The sequence below is a fragment of the Eleginops maclovinus genome, chromosome 3 (assembly GCF_036324505.1).
Source record: "Eleginops maclovinus isolate JMC-PN-2008 ecotype Puerto Natales chromosome 3, JC_Emac_rtc_rv5, whole genome shotgun sequence".
NCBI lineage: Eukaryota > Metazoa > Chordata > Actinopteri > Perciformes > Eleginopidae > Eleginops > Eleginops maclovinus.
In genome coordinates, this window is record NC_086351.1 from 6,275,252 (window position 1) to 6,295,168 (window position 19,917).

The following is a 19,917-nucleotide window of genomic DNA, read 5'->3' on the forward strand; positions in this document are numbered from 1 at the left end:
TTACGACTTTCAATGACATGAAGTGTCACGTTATAGTGACTTATTCTCTACCTCATCTGTCTTTCCCATACAAACCTTCCAGGCCTATCTAGGTATATACTCAGAGTTCACATCCAGTACGCACCAACAAATGTCATTCTTTCATGCTAAACACTTTGGCATCCGTCCTACATTGTGGAATCATTTTCTTCCCGTGTTTTTGTCTTTTCTAGTTTTGTCTTTCTGTTACAATAGGATATTCCTGATGGGGGGGGGGGATTTCCATTCCCTGCATTGTTCCAACAAGCTCTTGTCATCCTGTGTCTGTTGTTCTCGTCTCATAATGCTGCTGTGGCACTCGCCCCATGACTCGCCCGTTTCAGATTCACTTAGTGGCTTAATTACCGCTGAGCGTCTTCAATCCTAACGACAGACAAATGGAAAACAAATACAATCAACACACTGTCTTATTAACCAGGTTGTCTGATCCTTCCCAATAAGTCTTCCGCTAGACAATACCTCGTCTCCGTGTGTGTTCTGTACTCCTCAATGTGCTGATGTGGAGAGACTGTGGACTGAATGCAAATACAGGTTAGCATACGCACACAACACAACATTGGTTTGTAATTATGAAAAGGTGAGGGGATAAAGGGACTAAGGCGCAAAGCATTATTAGGTCAATCACTTTAAAACAAAGTAAACAGAAGAGCAGAGAGATGCAAATTGAGGAGGCTTCTGTCTAACACTGTAATGCTGTGTGTAGTGTAGTGTTTAAGAAAAGGACAAATAATAAAGAAAAAGGAATAGCTTTAAATTTTAAAAAAAATTGATTGTGAAATCCGATAAAAGATGATCCAGGTCAACTTTGTCAACACTTAAATTAAAAAGTACAAGATAACATTGAAACTTTTTTTGACAACGTAAGGATTTAGGTACCAGTTATTTTCTGCATTAGTCTCACAATTAAGTGGCCTTTTTTGGTCAAAAATAGTAAAAAGAAATGCCAAATTGCTTGTTTTGTGCAACCAACTGTTGAACATTTAGTTTACTGTAACAGTAGTCTAAAGAAATAATCTGTAAATATTCAAATTTGAGAAGTGAGTTTGATAGTGTGTTGCTTGAAACGTGAGATAACCCATAAACTGTTTATCAAAATTAAACTGAACCGACTAATTGAACAACTGATCGCTTTGGCTTTAACCTCTGTTTTAGAACATTCAATAAATTGCATTAAATGTATTTGTTTTGTAAAAAAAGTCATTCCTAAGCTAAATGAACTGTTCATAGATTATTTACATAGAAGCATTTCTTCTTCAAACCTTAACCGTGAGAAGTTACAGTATGAAGCATCTATGGATGTGTTTTGGTGTATGCTTGATCACTCATGCATGCTGTGGATTTCATCAAGGAGTGTGTATTCATTTGTGTTTGTTTAGTTTGGGGAGCGAGCCTCAGCTTGACAGTCATCTTGAGGGGCTTGCTTGCTTTACCCATAAACAAGTCGGGTCCAAATTAGCCGCTCAGAAAGCCTGTGGCCTTGAGTGGTGCTGTCCTACCCCCCAGCTACAATATTGAGCAATGCTAATGATGCAGACTCTACTCATTTACTCCCTCTTCAACACCATTTCGCCGACTCTCGTATCAAATTTAGTCTGGCTGACTTTGCAGCAAGCTTTATCATTTTAGATTTCAACCCTTCCCTCTCCGGGAAAAAAAAAAAAACATATACCCAGTGGGAGCGGGACTCTTCACTCTGACTCTTGCTGACTGACTCTCTCTCTCTCTTTCTCTCTCTCTCTCAAGGTTTTGGTAAGCACTGCTGCTCCTCCAGGTTTTAATAAGCAGAGGAGCAGAGAGTGTGTGTGTGTGTGTGTGGTTTGTGTACATGCATGGCTGTTTGTATGTGTGCCAGTTTCAAACGGTGAGCCGGTAACGAGACATACGCCCCCTCTACCACCAGTACCACCACAACCGGTGCCGCACCACTGTTTACTCTAGCAAATCCTGAACGAGGCCGCGGCGCTCCGACAAGAGCTTTGCTCCTGTTAATTGGTCATTAAAAGTAGTGGTTTCTGGGCCTCACTAAATCTTTAAACAGGCCATGAAATAATAAAAGGGGAGGTTTGTCACCACTGTTAGCTCCCCAGAGCAAGCAGAGAGGAAAAGAGAAAAGAAGCGCAGGACTCGGCTTTTGATCATTATCTGCAGAATTAACATGACTGATAATAATTGCTCTGTTCATTTCGGGCCTTGTAAATACAGCGTGGATGTGGGGCTGCACGCTGGCAGATGAAAGGAGGTTGTCATTGATGTGTTAGGGATGTAGAAAGAGGTGGGCTGGAGGGGAAGATTGTGGCAGTAATCATGATTAGTGAGAAAAATACAAAGTCTTGTTAGACACAGGTTGTGGCAGCGATAGCGTGTTGTTCCTGCCGCTGAACCGTCAGCACACGTTTGCCGCCCGGCGCTCAGATATGTGCATTGTTGTCTCCAGCTCTGCGCAACTGGAGATGCCACAGAACCAGGCATGAATGTATCAGTCCTCTTGTCTTAATGATATCAAAGATCTTCAAAGATGAATCCAGCAGGATGGAGACAACAGGTGTCAAAGCACACACACTTTCTCACACACACAAACCATATTGTGCATTGTACCCTCCTAAGCCCTGTGAGAGTAATGATTCTGTTATACTTGCATGGCTTCTCATATATTGATTTGGACCAGGAGGAGGCCCCTCCCGCAGGGGCCCCATTCCTCGGCTTCCCACCCGGCTCCTATTGTGCCTGCGTGTGCATGTGTGCAAAATACCAGCAGTTGGTGTGTCAACAGAGGCTCTGTGTGTGTGTGTGTGTGTGTGTGTGTGTGTGTGTGTGTGTGTGTGTGTGAGAGAGGAAAGGGAAAGAACAAAATAAAGTGACGAGCCTGGCCTCTGGATCTCCCTGACATCTTTAAGAGGCCCGACCAATCCCCGCTCACCTTCACACACACACAAAGTGTGAGCACACACATACATGAATACAGGCACACACACAACACATGACCGTGCACACACTCATTGTTGGGGTATCAGTTCAAGCCATCAATAATGGTGCAGTGGACTGTGAAGGGACAGGCATGACCCAGACTGCCCGTGGTGTGGACTTCATGTGTTTGTGTGTGTGCATGTAAAGATCCATACGATGCTGCGAGACACAGACACACACACACAGATATAGAGAGGCTGATCACTGACCTATATGACCTTTCCCTCCTCACCAGCCTCCTGTCTGTGAGTTGTGTGTGTGTGTGTGTGTGTGTGTGTGTGTGTGTGTGTGTGTGTGTGTGTGTGTGTGTGTGTGTGTGTGTGTGTGTGTGCATGTGTCCTATACAGACCTTTTTCCTCCCCTAACCCCCCCCTTACGTCCATCCCCTCTCCTCACTCGTCCCCCCAAAACCTCCCATTGTTTCCTCTCCTCCCCTCCATTGTCTCAGCTGAGAATGGAGGGATGAGCAGCCGGTGAGAGGAGGATGCTGATGCTGCTTCATACACAACCAAGGAAACATTTTTTAAATGGTTTGCTGATGTGTTCTTTGCCAACACTCAACTTAAAAAAAAAAGTCAAACTGCAAACAGTGGGAGAAATCCATTTGGGAGCGAATTACCTGCATCATTTCCATTCACGTTTTATTTTTAATTGAAAACACTCTATTTAACTGAACATTTGCATGTATCTTTTGCCTTTTTATTTAATGGACAAAGACCTTGAATTCTCATGTTTTACGTCACTCCTCTCTTACACGCTTTATATTTTCAGTTCCCAAAGTGTTGATGAAACAGTAGACACTCTCAATTTATTTCCTGCGCAATCATACGATTTTTTTTCCCCTCCTGTTTTCAGAGTAGCAACTACTATACCGTGTTTTCTGAGAGTCATCCATCAAGCTTAACCTTCCTTTTATTGCAGAACATCGAAAATGTATCTCACTTAAAAGGTAACAAAGCTTAAATTTGTCTTATTGCTACTTTGACTGGTGTATTTCAAGTGAAATGAACCCATGCCGGTAAAAAATGATTTTACACAGAAGATACATTTGACCTATGAAGTAATATTAGGAATAAGGGCCTGTAAATCCACATGGCAGCTAACTGGGTTTTGGCTGCCATCTTCAGGCTGTTGTGAGTATTGTCCCCCACACCCCCCTCCCCCCAACACATGGATAGGGTTTACAAGCCCTAGAGCTAAACATGGTGATTGTTTCTTCATGAAAATTAGACATCCCCACCCCTAATCTCTTCTAATTTCATTCAAGGATTTGTAGAAGCCATAACCCTAAGACTTACATTACACATAATCATTAACTGTGGCAAACGTTTACATAAATTCACATCATCAGCTCGATTTCTTAGAGCTTTACACACATCTTAATCATTTTCCTCAAAAACCTGAATTGTTTATGTATGGGAAATTAACAGAAGGAGAGTCACCATATAAACAAATGACATGAGAAGGCAAAATAATTGCACATTGCTTTGAAGCACCACAGAGATAATGGCAGGAATAACGTCTCAATTCCCAGGTACCTTTAAGACCAATTCAGCCAAGTTTACTTTGGGAATCTGGACATATTTTTTTTAATGTACAAATCTATGTGGAGCTTTAGGTACAGTGGAGAGATGTGTGCTTCAAATCATGCTCTGCACCCTCGGGGAGTTGTGGTATTAAATAAGACCTACCTTTGGAGCATTAGTGGAATTCAATATGTGCAATGTAATTATTCTGCTCAATAAGCCACTGGAGGAGGATATTCCATTTACTACACGCTCCAAAGCAGGTGGATTCAGGAGCTGTTTTATGTTCACACAATATGAGCAAATATGCTAGTGGTTAAAGCGGGGAAATCACATGTGCATCAGTTTGCTGCTAGTTCACAATTAAGATGAGGTACCATTTATGCATTTTACAGCTGTTAGGGAAGATGAAGGACGTGATAAGTTGGACTTTTTCCAGTTATAGAAATGTTTTTTACATGGGCGACAAAGCCAATACTGCTGACATGCCTGAAAATTAGCAGACACCAATTTTAGAATGAAATGTATGTCGTTATGTGCTTCATTGAGCAAAACTAAAAATCATATGCTGGTTCGGACTTATCAAATATCAACATTTGGTGCTGTGTATTGAATATTCTTGAGTTTGACTGTAGGAAACAGAAGTCTTCAAATTTTACATTGAGATTTTAACAGAATTTTCTGCCATTAATTAAACTAAACAATTAATTGTGCAATAATAATGCACAAAGTTTAGAGCTTAACCGTTAGTTGCAGCATTGAAGTTTATCTCAGAAGCAATATTTGGAATCAGCATCTCAAAACACAGAGAATACCCGTCAGAAGGAGCTTAAGGAATATCAAAGTCATTTCCATACATAAGAAGCCGCTTTAACAATGACAATGCATACAAGCTGTCTGCAGAATCACCAAATCAAAACATAAAGAGCGCAAGTTTGAAAAAAGAAGGCAGGCGGGAGGGAGGGAGGGAGGGAGGAAGAGAGGGGGGTTTGGAGGAGGGGGGTTATGCGTTTCATGCTGTCCCAGTTGCCTAAAGTGATTCTCTCAATAATGTATTAGAGCACTTGTTTATTATTTACTGTTTACACAGCTCAACTCATGCTGCTTTTGTGGAGTGACATCCTCACCCGCGCCGTCTCTCACCCGCGCCGTCTGCGCAGAGCAGGCGGAACAAGACGCGGTGCAGACAGACGCACTGCCGGCTGAAGCAGGCAGCCGACCACACGCTCCACGCCATGCTCAGTCGATGCGGAGGCACTGGACTGAGAAATAAAAAGACATCTCGCTTCATAGGAGCCGCTGTACACGCATCCTGAGGTTGTCAAAGAAACACACACATGCACAGAGGGGGTTGGAAGAGGGTGGGAAAAGGTGGGGCACCGAGGGGGTACTGATATTAATATTTATGCAGAGACATAACTGGCCAACACCCCACTTATGTGTTTCTTCATTTTCTTTTTTTTAAAGAGGTCTGTGTGAATTAAAGGAAGGGTGTTTATCCCGCATTATAGCAGGTGCACAGTGTGTGAAAACTGGGGTTCGTCATGGGACATAACAGTGTTTTCTTAGTCTAAAAGTAAGATTGAAAAAACGGCTTCTCTTTTCATTAAGGTAATGCTATGGTAATAGCAAACAAAGAAAAATTCCCCACTTCTACTAAATGATTGAGAATTATTTAAATTCTTCCTCATGCAGGATGGGTTTATAGCTGAGAGCGAGATGATTTGAAAGCCTAATCCGAAATCTAGTGTTAACAAAATGTTCACCACGCCACCGAAATTCAAAACACAGGATTTGAAACTGCCACAAAGTAAAAGTTATTCATGTTTATATCCCTTAAAAGGTCTGTTTATATCATCAAAAGGGTGTAAATCCTACAGGAAGACATGGCAACATGTTCTATTGTGATCTTTCAAAATACACACATGATCATAATCATCTTCAACTCAAACATCTGTAATGGATAGGATCCAAAAGATAAGCCATGAGGTTTTTATAGACATACTACCCGCCTTGTTAAAGCAAATGTTCTAATGATTACCTGCCTCTTGGATTAAATAAGTTAACTGATGTTACATATAAAATAGAAACGATCCTCTCATTATTCTCTCGTAGACGAGCAGCAGAGTTTTCATCTCCTGACGGAACATGTGAAGTGTTTACTGGGGGAAGAAGCACAGCGATATGAGTCTGGTAATTACACATAAAAAAGTCTATCTCTGGTCATAGCAGGCGATAATTACATCCTCTTGTGCAGGCATTAAAGTAAATCAGTTCCCAGGCCAATTTCTTAGGGGAAAAAATCTAGAGGTAGACACTTGCGCACACACCCACACACTGTCCCCCAAAAACAAAAACAACCACACACACATGCAGCATTTTCAAAGTCATAAAGCGAGGGGACTTCAAATGCAGCTATTTGTTTGGGGCCTGTTGTCGTGGGAATAGGCAGAGCGACTGTGCTGGTTCATTAGAATTCCTTTCAAGTTGTGGAGTGCGGCCTCCCTGTGTTCCTCTCCCCATATTCCCTGACCCCGACGCATCTCCATGGGGCTGAGGTAGGGCGGGGCACAGGGAGATGGGGGGAGGTACGGTTTGGAAGTACATTACACTGCAAACACAGACAAACACACTTTGAGATGCACATGAGTGTGACAGCACACTGCAAACACACTCTCTCATAAACACACACCGGAAAGAGCACTTGAACTGGATGTGAAGTCACCAGAACAAAAAAGGAAGAGGGGGGGGAACACACACACTTGCTGCAACAGACACACACATTATTTTTAATGCGGATAAACAAACACACAGGCATACCCAGAGCTCTCCTCCCTAACGGTGTCACCTCGCTGCATCACCCTCTCAGGGATGCAGGGGGGAGGTTCGCCTCAGCAGGCACAGCTCAGCGCTCGGTCACAGGAGAGACGGCGGTGTTGTGTTTTTGCCACCAGAGATGGTGGCAGAGAACGTGTTTGCGGAACGCACCTGGATCTTTTCTGGCACACTAATAATTACTCCCCTCATCTGCGGCAAGAGCAGCTAAATGTTGCCTCGAAAGTCCTCAAAACGAGGAAAAGATTAGAAGTGTCTCTATTAAATCATGATTGAAAATGAGTGGCATACGTGACGAGGCTACCAGCGTGTGAGATCACTAAACCTCCTGACATCCAGGAACCATGGTACTGATGGATCAAAACATTTGATTTGTAAATGCAGCTGACACCATTTGATCTGCTTTCAATAAAAATAAAATCTTTCTAATTTAACTTCTCAATATGTTAATGGTTTTCCTGAACACAATAAGTGAAAATCAACCGAATTCATTACCAGAACCATTGACACCCAGTTTTTAATTTTCTTTAAGGACCAATGAAATGCTTAAGTAATATTAAAATGTCTTTACAAAATGGCAAACAGGACGGCATTACGACCCTTTATGAGAACTAGGAACTTAAGTTAAATGTTTTATTTCTAATTGGATAGAAAAAACGTTATGTGCTATATACTTTTCTGTAATGGAGAATCCAAAATGTATTTGTTGTGCTCTCTATGATCCCAGAACATTACCGGACCATTTTAGGATAAACTATGATAATGATCAAAAAGCACTAACACAGACATGATAATTCTGGCCTAAACACACTTTTGTGAAGGCCTATCAGTGAAGACTGAATGAGCAGCGACATATGAAAAACACCGGGTAAATTCTCCAGCAGGATGAGTCAGCATTTGTGTTGCAGTATTAAAAGAAGTGCTTATTATTGTGCGTATAAATTATGAATCTAAACTGCAGAGTGTTCGTTCATTTGTTTGCACCGCTTTGCAAAGTGGAATTGGTGTGAACCGTGGACCGTATGAGGGTGTTTTTCCCCCCTCCTCTCAGTTTGAGTGAGGTCACTTTGGCAGGCTGGGCTCCCGGACGAGACCCCAGCGGGCGCCAGACTGCAGGGAGAGGGACGTGGAGCTGCTGCCCGTCACAGCCCACTGGTCACCTGACGGGCCCCAAGGCCTGCCAGACTGACACCACCCCCGGCCGGGCAGGAGGCGGAGAGGGGGGCAGGGGAGGGGGCCAGGGAAGGGGTGTATGGAGGTGGAGGTTGGCATAGGGGACAATCAGTATCCAATGCATTTATCCATCTCATATAGCAGGGTGGAGGTGGAGAGGACACAGAGAGGGGTTGTGGCCGCTGTGCCCTGAGGTTGTGTGAGGTGGCACAGAGTGTGAAAGTCAGCCATTACTCAGCAATTATTAGATAGATAGCATTAATGCTAGCTGCAGTAGCAATGTAGTATCAGACTGATGAAAAGAAAAGGCATGTATTATCTGTGAGAGAAAAATAAAGAATGAGAGAAAGAAAAGGATAAAGGGAGAGTGAAAAAGTAGTTGTGTCCCAGCATGTGTCTGAGGCTGGCATGGAGAGGAGGAGGGGGGGGGGGGTAACACTCACAGAGTCTCTCAGGCGTGTCCAGAGCATGAGCCTAGTACCTTCACTACATTCAAGCAAACACACACGCCGCTATACATGCACACCTGTCTCCTCACACACCCATGCACACAGAGACACTGCAAGCCATGTAAATGCTCGACACACACACACACACACACACACATACACACACACACACACACACACACACACACACACCCTGCAATTATAAAGTTCATGCAAAGTCAAACTGGACCTGTGCATTTTTCCCTTTTAGGAGGATCCCTCTAAAAGGTTTTCTCCCACTCCTTTTTTCAACATTTTCCCCTCCCCTCTGCAATAAGATGTCTTCTCTCACCGAGGGAGGGAAACACAGACAGCTTTATTGTCTGTGTGTGTCTGTGTGATATTTTCCTGTGCTTATGTAAACATGACAGTTTCTGCATTCAGAGGAGCGCTTATCCTTCCACACAGAGCCAAGTTTGCAGCGCTCACTGCTTAGCTAGCGGCGAACAGGATATCACACGCAGCGAAATGCAACATACATATATATAGTAAATGTGATGTGTAAATGCAACACTTCCCCTTCAAGATATTCAAATTAAAACACACATTTCATGTACACTCTTGCCGGTACATATAATAAACACACTGAGTGCAGGAAGACATCCTCGCACATTGAATAGCGAGTAGTTGATGAGGAGCAAATTGAATCTTGTCAAAGAGGGGCTGGTGCTCTACGGCGGAGCGTACACTGTAACTTTGCAATTAAATAGTAAATGGATCAATGTTTGTATATGTTTGTGTGAGCATGTGTGTGTTTGGGGGGCCTCAGGGGCCCTTCCTAATGAGCTATCTGTGTGCATTTCTAACAAGAGCTCGGTGCAGCGCCCACGGCACTGTCATCCTGGGCCGCAGCTGACCTTGCTCGGCTGCTAGGCAGTGTCGTTTGCTATATTTATGGCAACACCACCATCTTGCCTGTGTGTGTGTGTGTGTGTGTGTGTGTGTGTGTGTGTGTGTGTGTGTGTGTGTGTGTGTGTGTGTGTGTGTGTGTGTGTGTGTACATTCACCAGTGTGTGCATTCCAGGAGGGCGGGAGTGCAGGGGGGCTCACTCAGGAAGCAAATACTGTGTATATCAGCATAATGAATCAAGTGAGAGTGTGAGAGAGAGAGAGAGTGAGAGAGAGAGAGAGAGAAGAGAGAGAGAGAGAGAGAGTGGAAGGGATGGAGAAAGCCATTTTCCCTCTGCTGTTTTCTCCCCTCTCTGCATCCAATCCCTGTGGTGTGTATTCCCTCTACTCTGCATTTGCCTTTTCCCTCCTCTTACTTCTTTGCTTTGCTCCCTCCTCGAGCACAGCATCCATTGCAGGTTGGGCCAGACCCTCATGGATGCCTTCTCCCTGTCACAGTGTAACATACAGTAATAACCCTCCCAATCAGAACTGGAGCTTTGAACGTTTACAGCTGAATGTAAGCCGCTGGCATGCATCAGTTCCCTGTGCATGCATCCAGTTCGGCCCAACCAAGCCAACTGAATCGCCACCAGAATATAACAATGAATAACAATGCATGTGGATGGAATCAACTGGACCCCCTGTTAGTTCCTGGGCAGGGGAGACAGGCTGCTGCACACACACTCACACACACACACACAGTGAGAAACATACACGGCCTCAATATGCAAAGCTCCCCTGTGCTGGGTTAAGGGATAGGGGCGTGCTGCTGTGAATACTCATCTGAGCCTGGCAGAGGGAGCTGTGTGTATCCCCCCATAACCTCGGGGCGAGGGGCAGGGGAGGGCGCTCCATTTGCGTGGGACACACATACACAAGTGGAAACACACACATCTTTACACAAACAGACACATGCTCATACGCCAACACACACACACACACACACACACACACACACACACACAATGTAACCGGAGCATACACACATGCAGGCGATAAGCGAAGGAGCACTATGGGGAGGGGGCGCCGTGACCAAAAGTAAAGTTTTAATTCGGTCCTCGGGGACACTGCTTACTCATCCAACTCCCCCAAGGACCGACTTCCTCTGAAATCTATTCAAATCACATCTCTCCTCCGCCTTTTATTGCATTTCTCATATCCCCCCATCACAAAGTGACAAATCACCGCACACTTCACAGAGCCAACATCACTTTCTCCGCATTTTGGGGGACGGATAGATTTGGGGATTTTTACTTTTAAAGTGATTAGAGAAACTCACTTCCTACTGGTTGTTCCATTATTCTCCGTGAGCGCTACTGTACATGAATTCTCACGAGTCCAGAGACACCTTTACTTGACAAAAAACAGCAGCTGAAACACAAAGATTATTTATCTGACGAATTGTAACTGAACTATAAACACACTAACACTCTATTCAAATCACACACCCCGTCCTAAGAAGCTCACACACTTCATGCCTCCTTCTCAAATACACATCTAGCACTAGTTACACACACTTCCTCTGAAACACACGTGTAGGAACACACTCTACTACTCCAGTCGCACACTTCCTGCCAGTGTTCTCCCCTCCATTCTCAATAAAGCAGGTGATGAGAGCGTCGGGGTCTAATGAGTTTATGCAGACGTATGAAGCTGGTGGGACGGGCGGCAGTGTTATTATTTCTCTGCCAGCCCACAGCACACACACACACACACACACAGAACAACAACAGCAACACTTACAACGTCGCCTGCCGCATCCCCGACCAGGCTCATCGAGGATGGTTGGTGGGGGGGGGTGAAATGGTGGGGCTGGATGAGAAAGGGGGTGTCAGAATGAGAGCCGGTGAACGTGAGAAGAGAGGGAGGGAAGCGCCACTTGATATATTCGTAATGTTCCTTAATATTTTCATTTTGATGTAATTTGTGGCCCCGGTTTTTTAAATATCCGCTCTGTAATAATGTTTAATTTCAAGGGTCAGTCTGCCAAGGAGTATATTAAAGCTGATAAAACTCATTTTCCACAGGCCCAATATCGCGCCCAGATCAGGTTAGGAGGCCAGCCTCCCTGAATATTTCATCTTTTATCATGCCGATAATGGGAAGATGACAGAGGCGCATTATTACAATGAGAGAATTGCTCATTTTCCTGACGGAGGGGGGGGGGGTGGCGGGGGGGCTGCGTGGCTGCGCGGCTGCCTGCTTCCCTGACTGCCTGCATCAATGACTGGCTCGGGCTGCCGAAAGCCGAGGGCTCCACAGAGTGTTTGTCGCAATAAAAGAAATTCTTCCCTGGGAGAGGTGAGGTGACGAGTGGAGCGGAGGAGAGGAGAGGAGGCGCAGGGGGGGGGGGGGGAGAGGTAGAGAGAATGAGAGGGAGGTGAAAAAGAAAGTGAGAGAGAGAAAAGCAACTTTCTTCAACCACCTCACTTATTTGATTGCGATGAATAATAAATGTGTGGGCTTGCAGTGGGGAGGGGGCAATGGAGAAATAGCAGTGTGTGTGTGTACGTGGTAGTGATGTGGCAGGGTAGGGGGCTAGGTGATAATCACAGATTTGAAGAGGGTCCCTATTCCGAATTAACCCATTTAATTGAGCCATTAGGAAAGAACAAAGCTGGGGCTATGAGGCGAGACGGGGGGGGGGGCAGAGTAGGTGGGGGGGGGCAGCCCATCAGCAGCATTGGGAATGAAACCTGCCCCCGCACGCAAATGACTAACTGGACCGTCTCTGGCGCCGCAGCAGCTTAATAAATGGACCCAATCAGGGCTGTTCGGGGGACCACCTGTGTCCCGTACAGGTCAGAACCATTAGACCCACATTAGAGGGCCGTGAGAGACGCAGGCGCCACTCCAGCCGCCCCAATAATGAGGATAATAAGAGTACCATAATGGCATATTTATAGCCTGGCTTGGAAAAGAAGAGACTGGCTGCAGTGCTTTGGGTTTGCATTTCTGATCCAGAGACAGGTGTGACTGTACGGCTCTAAGCAATGTACAACATCACAGCCGGCTATTTCAATTACCAACATGATTACAGGACTTAATCCTCCATGTGTAAAGGCTGTAATAAAGGAAGCCTGCCTACGAGTAAACCAGAAGTGATCAGAATAAAATGACTCACAGGAGACCTAGTTATGATATGTTTCCATTTCCAGTGGAAGAGATCTGTCACACACCAGGTGGGCCTATCTCAGCATTTAATATGTTAATCGGTAATCTTCCTCTTCATTCAACTATTCTACTAGAGGCTCCGCATTGAAGGAATTTTCTCCTTTTCTCTCTTTCTCTCCAGTACTCAAATCTTTACACTTCTCGCTGCACCACAGGCACTGGTTGCGAGAATGAATGCTGGGAACTTGGGAGGATGGGAATTTTTAACCAATTAGTCATTCAAACATCGTGCTCAACCTCAAAAACACTAGTCATTTAGAGTAAATTTTGTGTAGTCTTTCCTTTGAAAAGAGCTTTGTTTCCAAATTAGCAAAGAGTTGTGTGTGTGGGTTGGAGGGAGCGCACGAGTACCTGAAGCTAACGCAGATGGGCCAGCATCTTCTGTGCAACAAGCCCCATCTGTTTGGAAACGGCAAAGAACTAAAGTAAAAATGAAAGATAAGTGCCTACTCTGGAACTTATAACTGGATATATATTTCTTCGGTGAGAAGTCTACACCTTAGTATTGTTTATTTCTTCTTTTTATTAATAATTATTTGCTATGCCTTGTATCGTATAATGCTGCCTCAACACAAAAATGTCCCAGTTTGGGATTAATAAAGTTATTCTTATCTTATCTTACTCTTGGTCTAGCCCACTTGTGATCATTCTCTGTTACTTCTTGTCCCCTCTCATCCGTGTAATCCTGTTTCGGTCTTCATTAATATGCACAAATGTGACCTTCCAAGTGGTCTTCCAGTTCATGTTGACTCCTCACAATGAGTCGAACGCTTTGGGACAGTAGTGTGTCTACCTTAGCAGTGTTGGGTATAATCAGCATCATCTTGAGAGGAGTGTGATGGAAACTTCTGGAGAAATGGAGACGAAACTCAGGGACAGGAGAGCTGGAACTTTGACGGCTAACACTGAAGGTTTATTATGAAGTTAACGGCCGGAGAATTGACGAGACATGAGTTGACAGAGTGGTTGCCCGCCCAATTCTGAATATCTCCAGCTACAAAACGAGGTTTTAACTAGTTCCGAATGGACAATCAACATTCTTCAGTCGCCAGACTAAACAAATATGGATCCAAAATCCAATTAAAGCTGTCGTCCATGGGAAAAGAATGCACGCCAGGTAAGAAGGGTTTTTAGAAGTCGCTAAACAATAGACAATCTCAGGTCAGCTTTTGCTCTTTCAGAAACTGGCATCAACAAAGTGCCCAAGTTGCCCCTCCTTAAGGGAGATTACAACACCCAAATGCCAAAGAACTATGCCATGGGAATAGAGACAGAGCAAGGAGAAAATGATGAACTAGGTCAAAGGTTAAACACCTAAGCAAAATATTCCCTTACAAGGAAGGCTTGATAGTGACTGTCCTGTACCAGTGTTTGTCCTGCAAGTAGATCCTGTCACCATTACTTGCATATCCTCTTTGTGGTGGCTTAGTCTGATCAGATGATCAGCTGATCTGAGAGAACGACTACAGGAGGTTTAAGTTTCCCACAATGCTCCACGCTCCTGGTGATGAAAGCGCACTGGCAGGTGTGGGAAAAGGAGTATGCACTTCAGAGCAATGAATTATGTATTATGGTGAACTGAAGTAAGCGGAGTCATCCAGATGATGATGTCCTGGCAAGTGAGTGGTTACTGGTTGCTATGGAGCACCATGTTCAAAGAGGGTACAAGTGGGGGCTCTAAAGATTTGGCAACAACGGTTTGGACAGAACAACATCTTTACATGTTAAACAGCGAACCATTGTTAGCTGTTGTAGAAAAGCCTTGAAAGAAAGAACAACATCTCAAGCCACCCTCCAAAAAAGGTGCCAGACACTTTGGGTGCCACCCCGTGGAGAGGAAGAGGAAGTGATGAGTTCCCCAAAGGGCAACGGAGGTCACTGCTGACCAGCGTGACTGCCAATGACCCCAGGGAAGGATGGGATGGAGTCAATGTGTCTGGACCCCCACCCCAATCATAAAGAAATAAATACAAAATCTGTCACCGTGTAGGGAGGGGTAAGTGGGAGGTGGCAGTTTGGGCCTGGGCGGGGGCTTAGGGGGGAGTGGGTGATGGTGGGTACCAGACTGGGGCACCTCGGGGGACTTTTGGGGAGGAAGAGCCATGCACCATGTCTCCTGCTACCAACCGTAGTTCCCTCATTTGATTGTGAAGCCATGAATAATGCATGGCGGATGGGACTGAAGGAGGGGGAAGGATGGAGGGATGGGGGGGGGGGGGCCCTGAACCTTAAAGGGGCCCTGCCACAGTGGGAGTCATTACCGATGAACAACCACACTGATGAGCCACGGAGAGAGAGCGAAAGAGGGAGAAAGATGTGGAATGAGTGGAGGAGAAAAACAAACAAGATGTAAAAAAAGAAAGAAGGACGCCCGTGAAACCAGGCTGCGCAAACATTTCAAGCACGCCGCTTATTGAGTGTTTTTCCCTGCTCTGTTTTCATCACTCAGTAGATGTTTTGTTGTTGTTTTCATCTGTTCATTCATCTATTCATAATTCAAATTGGGAAAGTACTCGACATCCTTTTCCCGTTTGTTTGTATTTGTTGCCGAGCTTCTTTGTAATAATTTCATCTGTCGGCCTGATGTGCTGAGAAGGGATAAACGTAAATACTGCGGTGCAAATGACCTGCCTAACATCCCCCAGTTAAAGAACTACGGATGTTAATGACATCAATTATGGTTTGAAAAGCTTTAGGAATGAGATTCTTTAATAAAAAACATCTTATTGCACATTATTTTCACCTGCAAAGACATCCACTCCTATGCTGTTCAAAATGGCTGTACTGACACCCAATCTTCCCACAGATGGAACAACGGCTCCACGTGTAGCATGAACATCTGCTATCAGTGTGGCTTTCAGTAAGACAGCAACTGCCAGGTAAAAGTTTAATACCTTCATGACATGTTGGAGCTTTGAGGTTCACTCAAACCGCAGCGAGCACCTGTCGCCTGCAGCTTATATCCAGCCCGTTCTTTTACTCTTCCTTCTGTGCAAACCTGATCTGCCAGAGTTTTTCCAACATGGATTTACAGCGTCCTTACAATGTCCTTACAGTAAGTGACTAACTTCTGCCTGTGCAACTCTCCAGTGTAGAGACAGGCATCACAGTCAGGTAATGCAAGCTGACACCCATGTACTGCTGGGCATGATACAGAGATATCAGGACAGGAAGAAGAAATGCTACATGATGACATGTGACTGGGCTTCATATAGCCAATAACAATCAATAAAATTGACTGACCCGGAACTATTTGTTGACAATATGGCTCATGATGTAAATTATTTTTAATATTTAATATATTAACAGAGCAAAGTTACTGACGGATGAGGAGATGTTGACAATATTTTATGGCTGAATCAATTTGTACATTAATTAGTCGATCGACAGAAAAGTAATGAGGAACACTTCAAATACATTAGGCATGTCTGGATCCTACGGAAGCGTATTGCTGCCCCACTTAAAAAAGAACGTTGGAGACACATGCCATGTGAAAGACAGTCTAGGCTGAACATCTTATCATGTAATAACGTGAAAATGATCTCGCAAAAACATGAACAGTATCGTGTAAAAATGTGAAGCTTTTCACATAATTACTGAGCCTTTGAGTGTGTGGCAGCGATACGCTTCCGGAGGATCCAGCTTCTCCTATGTCTGGTTAATTCTTCTTCATTTAACATGATTGTAAAAAAAGAAATTGGATTAGAATAACTGTAAAAGATGCAACCATGAATTTTATCATAATTAATTATTTGAACTAGATACGTTGAACACACACCAACACCACACCAACACAGTCTTCAGAGATCAGACTCGGACAATAACAGAAAACAAAAAAACAGACTCACACTTGCAAATACATAGAAGCACAATTTCTTTTCGCATATGCAAGTGCAGGCGGTGGGTGGAAGAGGGAAACGAGCAGAGCCATCCAGCAGTATTGCTGCTGCTAGCAATGTGTGTGTGTGTGTGTGTGTGTGTGTGTGTGTGTGTGTGTGTGTGTGTGTGTGTGTGTGTGTGTGTGTGTGATATTGCTTGAGTGTGTATGTGTGCTTGAGAGCCATTCCTACGGCAGCAGCTAAGGCGCTGTAGCAGGACTAGGTGTTATCACTCATTCTGATTCCGTATTACAGCATGACGGATGGGCCCCCGCGGGCCGGTGAGCGTCGCCGCGCGCTTATTACCGCAGCTCTTAAGTGGGAGTTGATTTAGCTTAAATAGGTTGTTTCATAAGGAGAAGACACCAGCGCTGTCACCACTGCTCTGCGCCTCACTACAGCAAACTGCCACTCTAATTGAATAATGCCTCCTCTACATACCTATTAGGGTGCTTAGGTACATAGTGTGCCCCAATAATTGCTTATACAACCTGGCTAATTTGGCCTTCACCCCCTGCACACTTACACACTTACACACACTTTCCTCCTCCTCCCCGTTTGTGATATTCAAGTTGCTAATATAATCCACAGTGTTCTATGTTGGTGAGTATTTTACAGTGTTGAATGTTAAAAACCACTATTGCTCTGGTGTAATAGCAAAAACAATACAAATAAACCTACATTTGAGTCATAAAATCCGGATTGGAAACTCCGTATCTAATTCAATGTTCCTTTAACCTGAATCCAATGATATCAGAACGCTATAAAAGTGCAAATAGACCTCCACTATAAAGGATTAGCGTTTCATTACCATATCACAGGGAGGTATTTGAGCATGCATGTTCCAATAATACATTCCACGGTGTTTTAGCGTGGAGGTGGTTACGATGGGAGGAGGTTCGGATAAATGCATTTCGATTAACGAAACGTTGATCCGTTTCCCCGTCTCTGTTGGCTTTAAAAGATTATTGCTGATGCAACAGTGCGCTGGCATGTGAATTGTGCGCCGCTGTGGAGTGGAACCTGTGCCAACTCTCTGTAAGTGAACAAGGCTCCGTGGATTCCTGCCAGCAACAACATACTCCCGGGGAAGTCGAAGTTGGCCGTCAATCATGAGCCCTCGAATGGAAACGCACCAATTTCTATCACCCCCACTTCATTCAGTTGTCAGACAGACAGACGCAGCAATATTCACACAGACGCAAACACTATCAAACACAGAGACAAAGAGCAACTCGGATGTAAAATATAAAGAAAAGGGGAAGTTCTTTCAGGGGGAACTTTGATCAGCTCCCTGAATGTCTTGATTAATCCCCCTCAGCAGCTGCACTACATCTTAACTGTGATTTCAAGACCATGAAGAGCATGGAAATGTCTCTAGCTCTCTTGCCTTGGGTCAGAAATGATCAGGTTAGAATATCATTTCACTAACTGGACAGAATTTTAAATATAGGGAGTTGATATCTGCTAAGCATGCTGGGCAAGCACTTGAACCCATATATGGCAAGTCCCAGTGACGATCTTATATTAGCATTAATCATGTTTTCAACCAAAGATCTTTATCTTTAGTCCTCTCCGGCCGAGTACTTTTATTCTGATGTGTCATTCCCACTGCAGAGGGACTAACTACTGTGCAAGAAAAAGCAAAGACTAGAACAACAAAGCAACAAGTATGACAAGAGTATATTTTTGTTCTTTCAAGAATGGTCTCTATTATTTGTCGAATATAAAGATATCATAAAACTATATTGGTAAAATAATAATTTTCAGAAAAAGCAAACATGTCATTGCCCTAATATTGCAACAATTAGACTTATTCAGATGCAATGATGCCTGAATGTATTTCTATTACTATACAATACCTTAAGGGCTTCACTGGGCATTAGTTCATATGTGTGTGACTTAATAACTACAGAAAAATGAGAAAGCCTAGGCCAGACCAGTTGGTAACCACTGATTTAGATAAGGGACACATGACGGACCATCAGATGTCCTTAAAGAAGGGGATGTTAACCAAAACTGCATTGCAATAGTGGGAATTCACTGAAGGAATGTGTATGTTTCATATACTTACAATTAAATACACAAAAATGAACGCACATGAACACACAAAATACACTGCCCACATGAAAACATAACCAAACACACGTTAACCAAACACACGTTATCCCACAAGCACACTCATGTACACACACTCAGAGTATACGCTTGTTCATATGCTCCCGTGCCCACACACACACAGCGCTGTGGGTGCTGTGCTGTGCCACCCCGCTCTCTTTCCCATGCGTGCTTGCTGTGCCCTCTGGTTGGCGGTGATTGATGACGGCCATGGCGAGGCAGATCATTTGGGTGGCCCCGTCTACGCGGGACGTAAATCAAATCAGCTGCGCTAATGATTCTCAAACGCTCATCTGGCAGCCGCGGCCAGAGCGCTACCGGGTGTTGCACAGAGGGACAAAAGAAACATCAATAAGTCCCAGAATGATTTTAGTTGACCATCCGTTCCAGGAATTGATATACATTGTCTTAAAGATTTCTAGGTGAAAGAGAGGCACTTCTGTTTGGGAAAAATCAAGATCTCATCATCTGTGCTGCATCGCAAGTGAGAAATTGATGCATGTGGGGTGTGTGCAGCGCTCTGGATCTGCATCTGTTTATGTGATGCAAGGTGATGTAATAAAGCTGAGTAGAGAAGGATTGGAATATCTGACATCACCTCTGCCAGTTGGAAAATCTCAAAAAAGACAAAACAATCAAACAGGTAGTTGTGGTGATAAGAAACTCCAGAATAAAATCCATGGATCAGTCTGTGGATCTAACCCTGTTGCTAGCGGTGATGTGATGGATAACCCTGGCAGGTGAGACGACCTCAGCCCCCGGGCCTCCAGGGGTGACCCATTACAACTTTTCATTAAAACGTCTGTCTGATTCACCGCCTTGATTTGGCCA

General features: G+C 44.3%; 1 long non-coding RNA gene across 1 annotated transcript in view; it reads right to left on the reverse strand.

Annotated features, from left to right (window-relative positions):
• Positions 1-263: 263 nt before the first annotated feature.
• LOC134862427 (uncharacterized) overlaps positions 264-19,917 on the reverse strand; it is a 35,541-nt gene continuing 15,887 nt past the window's right edge. The window contains exons 3-4 of the long non-coding RNA XR_010165509.1: positions 499-554; positions 264-402 (exon numbers count right to left, since the gene is read on the reverse strand). This is a non-coding gene — a long non-coding RNA (uncharacterized LOC134862427). The remainder of the gene's footprint in view (positions 403-498; positions 555-19,917) is intronic.